Source organism: Corvus kubaryi, unplaced genomic scaffold (genome assembly GCF_017639235.1).
Source record: "Corvus kubaryi isolate FWS band 111438036 unplaced genomic scaffold, C.kubaryi_AGA036_p1.0 37036, whole genome shotgun sequence".
Taxonomy (NCBI): domain Eukaryota; kingdom Metazoa; phylum Chordata; class Aves; order Passeriformes; family Corvidae; genus Corvus; species Corvus kubaryi.
Genome location: NW_024581016.1, coordinates 104,772 through 112,643, shown reverse-complemented (window position 1 = coordinate 112,643; position 7,872 = coordinate 104,772). Strand labels below are relative to the sequence as shown.

The following is a 7,872-nucleotide window of genomic DNA, read 5'->3' as shown; positions in this document are numbered from 1 at the left end:
TCCCTGCCATGGCAGGGGTGGCACTGGATGGGCTTTAAGGTCCCTCCAACCCAAACCTTCTGGAATTCCCTGATGTTTTGAGTCCTATTTCAAAGCACTGGGAGCAGTGGTCCCAAGAGAACCATCAAGGTCAAAGCTGGGCTTTCTGCTCAGCTCCAAACCATGTCAGATCAGGAAACCAGGAGCTGGTACCAGGCTTTTGAGGGAGAAACTGGTGAGAGGAAGAATCCAGGTGTTGATATCCCTGACGTGTGATGTGCACAGGAGAGCTTTGTTGGGAAAACCAGGAGTGGAAAAAGAACCCAAAACTGAGAGTTCAAAATGTTTTTGTATCCCACCTGCTGACCATTCCCAGCTTGTCCTCCCCACAGAACTGATTGGGGATACTTGTCAGGACAATTCTTGGCCAGAAAGAGCTGATAAATCTTATTAAAGACAATTAAAAGGGAAAAAAAGGGACCAAAGAATTCTAGGTCCTTCCTCCCCACAGCTGCCAAATAATCCACTGGATTTTCACCCCCCTCTTCCACCCCCTTGGCGTGGGGACACTGGAAGGATTTCACTGGTTGCTGTTATTTCAGTTGCAAGAAAATTCCCTGTGAAGGGAAAGAAGTGTCCAGGTGAAAGCATTCCAGATATTCCCAGCTTCCCATCTCCTTGGAAAAGCCTGGGAGAAGAGAAATGGACACCAGGCTCCCGAGCTGGATCTTCTTTCCTGAGGTAGCCTTTGGCTCTTTTTCTCAATCCTGGGTTTGGGAGGCATCTCCACCCCCTTGGGAGAGGAATTCAAACCAGAGGCTTTCCCAGAATATCCACGTTTATGGAAGCTTCCCTTCCGTGGAGTAGAAGGAATCAAATCTTCAGGGATTGATTTAGAACTTTATGGAGCTGAGCCAGAAATTCCAAACAAAGGGGTTTGTGTGGCCATAAATCAGCTGAGCTGGTGGATGTGAGAGACAACTGACCAAAAGAGCCACCCAGGGCTGGAAGAGTGGAATTTCTGGGAAAGCCGTGGAAAAGAAGAGTTTGCCTTAAAAAATCCAACAGGTTCCTTAATTTTTCTTGGAGTCAAAACACCCTGAGTGAACCTTTGGGATTGCAAGGGCCAATTAATGAATTAATGGAGAATTGTATCCAGATACTTCTTCGACAGGAAACACCAGGTGAGCAAATCCTCCACATCTGACGCCTTTATCCATAAAATTCCTGCACAAATATTCCCACAAACACTTGTTCCTGCTGAAAAGGGAAAAAAACCTGGATAAAACCTTCAGGCACAGAGTGGGATTTTGAGATGGAGTTGGACTGGATGATCCTTGTGGTCCTTCCAACTCAGGATATTCTGTAATTCTATATCCAGCATTTTTTGCCTGGTGTATCTCCTGTTCACATGGATTTTTATTTATCAGGATTTATCAGGAAAATAATACTTGTTTGATTTCAAGTTCCTTTTTTCATGGCCACAGCAAAAAACCTGAAGCAGGAACCAAGGATTCCCAGCTTTTATTTTAAATACATTTCATTTTTACAGTGAGAAAGCCCTTTGGAAAAATATTCATGTGAAGACATTCACTCCAGGAGATTTTTTTTTAATAGGCAAGGTATCTTATCCCACATGATTTTAGGAATAAATAGAGATACTAGCAGCACTTCCCAACCTTCTGGAGATTCCTTTATTCTGCCTGGATGTGCGTTGGGAAGGGGCCTCTCCAACCATTTTCCAAGTGGTTTTTGCTGCCTTTGGATGCTCTAAGGGGGCAAAGATCATCCTTTGTGTTATCCGTAACTCCTCCATGTGGGTTGGAGCACCTTTCATGGGAAACTTTTTTTTGTGGAGAAGTCTCCTTTCCCCACGAGGACAAAGAGTTTGTGGGGATGAGCAAACCAAGGATCCGTTCTCCATGGATTCCGCGGCCGCTTCTGCGTTTCCCCAGTGCTCCTTAACTCCGGGGTGATTTTCTAAATTGCAGGCCGGGCTCGCTGGGCACAAAAGGAAAAGCCAGAGCCCGGGGCAGTTTCAGTTCCCAAGGAGCTGCCAATTCCTTTCGCAATTCCTCTGGGATTTCAAAACAGACGGCGCCGAATTCCACAAACTTTCAGCCGGGGCTGGAATTCTGCAGCTCTGCCAGCCCAGGAAAGGTTTGGAGATGGAGCCAACCCAAATTCCCCGGATTTGAGGGCGAGCAGCATTCCCTGAACAGCAGAACCAGCAATTCCCCCTTTACCTGCAGAGCCCCTTGGAAAGCAATAAATAAACAAAAAAAAAAAAAAAAAAGAAAACCCAGGGAAAAATCCACTTGTTGTTCTCCTGTTCTTTTTTTTTTTTTGGGAAACCACAAGCCCTTGGATCTGCCCTCTTGGGTGGCAGCAGGGTTTCATGGAGGGCAGGGACATCATTTTGCTGCTTTTAGCCAAGTTAAAATTGGCCCTTGAATCGTTGCATTTTTATCCCAAATCCTGCACTTGGATGTGCTGAGCCACGATTTTATTTATAAATAAATATTTCTAATTTATTTGTTTATTTTAAATTGCATTATATGAATACATAGAAGTTATATCAGGAATTATATTTATGAAATACAGAAACGTCTCATCCTCTTTTTTTCCTTGGTTCCTCAATATTGGGAAGACTCAATGGACCAACCATTGGAAAAGTGACTGGAATGAAATGACTGGAATATTGTCAGGATATGGCCACGGATGCAGAGCTCAGCTTGCAGAAATTCATCCACAGGTACTGAAGGTTGTTTAGCATCTTTTAAATACGTTGAACTCCTCATATAAAAAGAGCTGGGAAAATGCAGGGAATTCTTGTTATTTTCCCAGATCCCGCCATCGATGCCATTTTCCATGAGGGAAGAAAATTTGCTTGGCTTCAAGTGGGTTTTCCTGGAGAAAACCAGACCGAGAGGACTTCAGGGTCTACCCAGGCACATTTTTTCCTTAGGACAGATGGCTCATATTAATGAATTTCACCACTAATAAGCTCTGTTTCAGACTCATCCATGGAATCATGGAATCCCAGAATGGTTTGGGTTGGAAGGGACCTTAAAGCTCATCCCATTCCATGGGCAGGGACACCTCCCACTGTCCCAGGCTGCTCCAAGCCCCAATGTCCAGCCTGGCCTTGGGCACTGCCAGGGATCCAGGGGCAGCCCCAGCTGCTCTGGGAATTCCATCCCAGCCCCTCCCCACCCTCACAGGGAGGAATTCCTTCCCAATATCCCGCCTAACCCTCCTCCCAGTTAAAACCACTCCCCCTTTTCCCATAAATGGCTCTCTAGACTCGACCTGCAGCTACTGGTGCTTCTCCTCCTGAAAGTTTTCCTGGGCTGTGGATGATCTCAAGGATCAGGAGCTCTTCCCAGCTGGATCTACACTGACTTTCTTCCAGTCTGGATCTAATCCCTGCCTCAGGAATCAAACTGATATTTGATTTCCAAATCCTTGACTCTAAAATCTTGATTTTTCAAGAGCTGTCCCTTCATTACGTGGAGGCCTGGGTCACTCAGGTGCTTTTCCCTGTCCCATCCTGACTGATGGGGAAATACTATGGAATTTGGTTTTGGCCTTGGAATGCAAAATGCAAGTGAAACACCTACAAAAAGTATTAAAATACATCCAACACACCTCAAAACACTTGTAAAAGTATACAGTAAACACAGGAAAGGTAACTCCTATGGTGTACCAGTGGTTTGAAGCTTGAAAAGGGGCAAGTTTGTGATTTTTAACTGGGAAAATTTTAACTGGGAAGGGTGCAACTCTATTAATAAACTACTTTAAACAAATGAAAACACTGATAATGGAACTGGATTTTTGTACCTGGGCTGATGGGTTAATTGTAACATTCAATTTAAAAATAATTAACTCAAAATTAATTAATTAAAGCACTTAATATGCAAAGACCAAGCACAAATAGGGATTTCATGTATGACATACAACATGTTCCATTTCCACTGGATTCCTTTGGACTGTCTAGTTGGAACCAAAGCTTTTTGCTTTGTTTTTTAAGCGCCCAACTCCTGGAATTCCGGTAATACAAAAGCCACTTCAATAGATTGAAAATGTTGAAAAAACACAGGGATAATTCCAGTAATATTGGAACCCCTGGTGTTGGAAAAGCACAGCCCTCAGAACTGGCAGAAATCCCTTCTTCCAGAGGTCGATGGATGGTTTCTGTGCCTCTGTTTTCCAGATCCTGCACAGAAGGAACAGAAATTCCACCCTGTGGGGGGGTGACTCATGGTTTAAGAGGCTCCATCCCAAGTCCCTTTGTCCTTCTGGCTGAGGAATTAGAGTGACTCACAAATCTGTCACCTCCAACACTCCAGTGCATCTAATCTTGGAATAAGGGACATCAGGAAAGTCACCCAGCTCATCTCTGCATGAAATTCCCAGGTCCCAATAATTTTGGGGAGTCCAACACTGTCACAGCTCCTAAGAGCAGAACGGCAGCCAGTTTTCCTTTCTTTTTCTCTGTTTATCCCTTTTTTATGCCTGGGATGAACTTTAAAAGCAGGAGGGGCCCAAACTGGGGCCCAGGCTGTGGCAGCTGAGCATTTTAACACCCCTGGAATTCTCAGGATGGATCTCATTAACAAAGGCCTAAAATAAGCACAGGAATTCCAGCAGGGGAATAAAGAGCTCAGCTTATTCCTGTTCCACAGCAAAGAGCAGACCTTTCCTTCCTGGGAGAGGTTTTTTAGCAGGATGATTCCCTAGGGATGAACTTTAGGAGAGATATCCCAGTGCTTGTCACCCTCTGTGCTATGGCAGAGTGGGAGACAGGGACAAATTCCTGCTGCTTTAGGGGGAGTTTGTCACTGCTCAGTTATTTCCTGCTTATTTCCAGAACATCCAGGTGTTCCAAATGTCCCAATCCCACCTCCAACCTTGGGAATGCAGGATATCAACCAGGAACTCTTTGGAGGTGAAGTCCTTGGAGCTTCAGACTTTTCTGGGCTGTGGGAGACGGAGCTACACTTTTGCCAAGACAACCTGACCTTCTTTTATTTCAACCCTTCCTCTCCTCGAGTCCCTTGGGACAGTTTGGGAGATGGGGATGGGCATCCTGGAGGCTGGACATGATTTCCATGGGATCACCCCAGCTCAAAGTTATCTCCAGGCTTTGGGAAAGATCTGTTGCTCTCCTAAGGTTGTGAACAATCCTTGTTGCTGAAAGGTTCATGAACTGCCCAGAATTTTCTGGCACAAAATGGGTTATTCCAGGAATTCCCACTGGCTCCTCCAATCCTGAAATACCAGCAGGAGAAGGCCCCAGAACCACTGGATAATCGCAGCCATCCCTAAGGCTGGGTTGGCCAGTTCAGATCTACATCCACATTAACAGACAGCACAAATTGTCCTGGTTTTCCTTGGATCCCCTGGATTCCAAAGGTGCCTTCCCTTTCTCTGGGCCCAGAGATCTTCTTGTCAGCAGGAGAAACATCCATGATATATCTGGAAAACCAGCAGATGAGCAATCAACCCAAATATTCCCTCTCCCATGGAAGAAAACTTCCCTCAGAGGTGACCTCCTGCTCCAGATTTTCCTTCCCATCCCTCTCATCCTGCTCTTGTCACCCCATTCCTGCTGTTCTCTCATTCCTTGGCAGACCCCTCATATACATGAGGACTGAGCCAAACTTCTCCCTGTGGAGCTGTTGGGATGCTCCAGCTTCTCCCACCAGGCGGCAAAATCAAACCAGAAGGACTCAGCTGCCATGGAAAGGAAAAGCAAATCCATCAGGAAAGGCTGGAATGGCTTCAAAGTCACGCTGGGATTTTAAGGGAGCCCGGGATGGGGTGGGCTGCACAGGATGCAGCTGTGCCAGGGTAGGCAGCACATCCCTCCCGGGAGCAGGGAGAGCGAACACCTCTGCAGGGGAGGCAGGGAGGGCAGCCAGTGCTCCAGGGGGGATGGAAACCATGGGAGGCTGCCTGGGATGAGGGACAAACACAGGAGGCCAGCACAGGGGAGGTGCTGGGAGCAGGAAAAGGGGTGGGAGCAGGGAATGCTCAGCCCAGCAGCTGGACAAGGAATGAATCGAGGCCATGTGAGCACCACGTGGGACAGGGAGTGGGAATCAGGGAAAAGCACGGCCTGGAAGTACTTAATGGGACTTCCAGTGTGTGAAGGGGGATGGAGAGGGATTTGTCAGGAGTGTGGAGGGCCAGGACACAGGGAGTGGCTTCCCGGTGCCAGAGGGCAGGGCTGGATGGGAGATTGGGCAGGAATTGTTCCCTGTGAGGGTGGGCAGGCCCTGGCACAGGGTGCCCAGAGCAGCTGGGGCTGCCCCTGGATCCCTGGCAGTGCCCAAGGCCAGGCTGGACATTGGGGCTTGGAGCAGCCTGGGACAGTGGCACTGGGTGATCCTTAAGGTCCTTTCCAAACCATTCTGGGATTCCATGACAAGTTTGGGAAGAGTTCCCTGCCTGGGAGCTGGGTTTGCATTCCCAGCCTGGCAGCTGCTCTCTCCTTAGGGATCACATCCCAACCCTTTCCCACAGCCAGCACAGCTTCCCTGGCCCCATGTCCGTGGAGAGGGAGGGAAATCCCCCCTGCTCATCCCAAAGTGCCCATGGAGCAATTGTTCCATGGATAAAGTCGTTTGTTTTCTGTTTTTCTGCATCTTGCTCTAACACTTCCAGGGATGAGGAATCCACAATCCCTCTGGGAAAATCCCACTGGGCTGCTCCCATCTCCTCCTAAAAGTCCCCACAAAATGACCCCTGACTGTGGGGGGGCTTCCAGAACAACAAAAATGAGCAGCACTGAAGAAACTCAGTGATCCCAGAAATTCCCCCTTCCCAAGGCTGGCTCCTGCACCTCGGACTGAGGGGATGCAATTCCAGGGGAAAATTCCCAGGAATATCTTGTTCTCTGTTGGGATTTGATTGTCTGGAGCTGAGGTCTGGGAGCAGGAAGGGGAGGAGGCAGCTGTGCATCTTCTCACCCTCTACATTCAAATAACTCCGGAAGTTTTGCATCATTCCCAACGCTTTTTAATCTGGAATGAGCAAATCACAAATTAGGAATTCAGGCTGGGATTGCTTCCCTCTCATTTCCATTGCTTTCCTCAAATTATTGCCACAAATCCATCCAGAGCACAGCAAAACACTGGAATTAAGGAATTAAGGGAATGCAGCAACTCTTGGAGGCTTTAAAATAATAATAATAATAATAATAACAACAACAATAATAACAATAATTATTATTATTAATAATTGTATTTTATGATGTTCCAGTATCCACTGGGAACTTTTTCCTCTTCCCAAGGATGCCAAAGAAAGTCCCGAGGCGCCTGAAAGAGCAAGAAAATTCTGATTTAATAATATTATTAATGATTAATAATATTATTCTCACTAATAAAGTATTTAAAAAATAGGGAAAACAAACCTCTGGGAATTGCAGATAAAGAAAAACCTGTAATGGGCATCCTCAAAGATCAGGAGCAGGGCAGAGCATCCCTCAAAACATGGATTTCAGGAGGAAAACTTTCTGTGTCATCTCTCCCTGGAGGGAAAACGTGGGATCTGATTCCAGCTGGGATAAAGAAATAATAATAGTAATAATAATAATACTAATAATAATTAAAAAAAAAAAGAAGCTGTGTCTGTCTTCCCTCTATTTATTAATAATTTGATTTATGGCTGTTCCTAAAAATAAAGGAAGTACCCAAACATGTGAGTGGCTTTTTAAATCATGTGGAAATTCGAAAGCATTCCTTGAATTAATTTTTAGGATGTGGAATTCATGGGAAATTATTACTAAATTATTACAAAGTATTAGTAATTATCACTAAATAGTTCTCAGCCTGGATGTTTCTTTGCTTTTTACCAAATTAAGATGGATTAAAATGATAATGACAT

The 7,872-nt window shown here is 45.8% G+C and overlaps 1 long non-coding RNA gene across 1 annotated transcript; it reads right to left on the bottom strand.

Moving 5' to 3' along the window:
* Positions 1 to 7,191: 7,191 nt before the first annotated feature.
* LOC121660991 lies at positions 7,192 to 7,624 on the bottom strand. The gene is made up of 2 exons (XR_006014825.1): positions 7,400 to 7,624; positions 7,192 to 7,304 (listed from the first exon to the last, which is right to left on the bottom strand). It is a non-coding gene; the product is annotated as an uncharacterized LOC121660991 (long non-coding RNA).
* Positions 7,625 to 7,872: the final 248 nt, after the last annotated feature.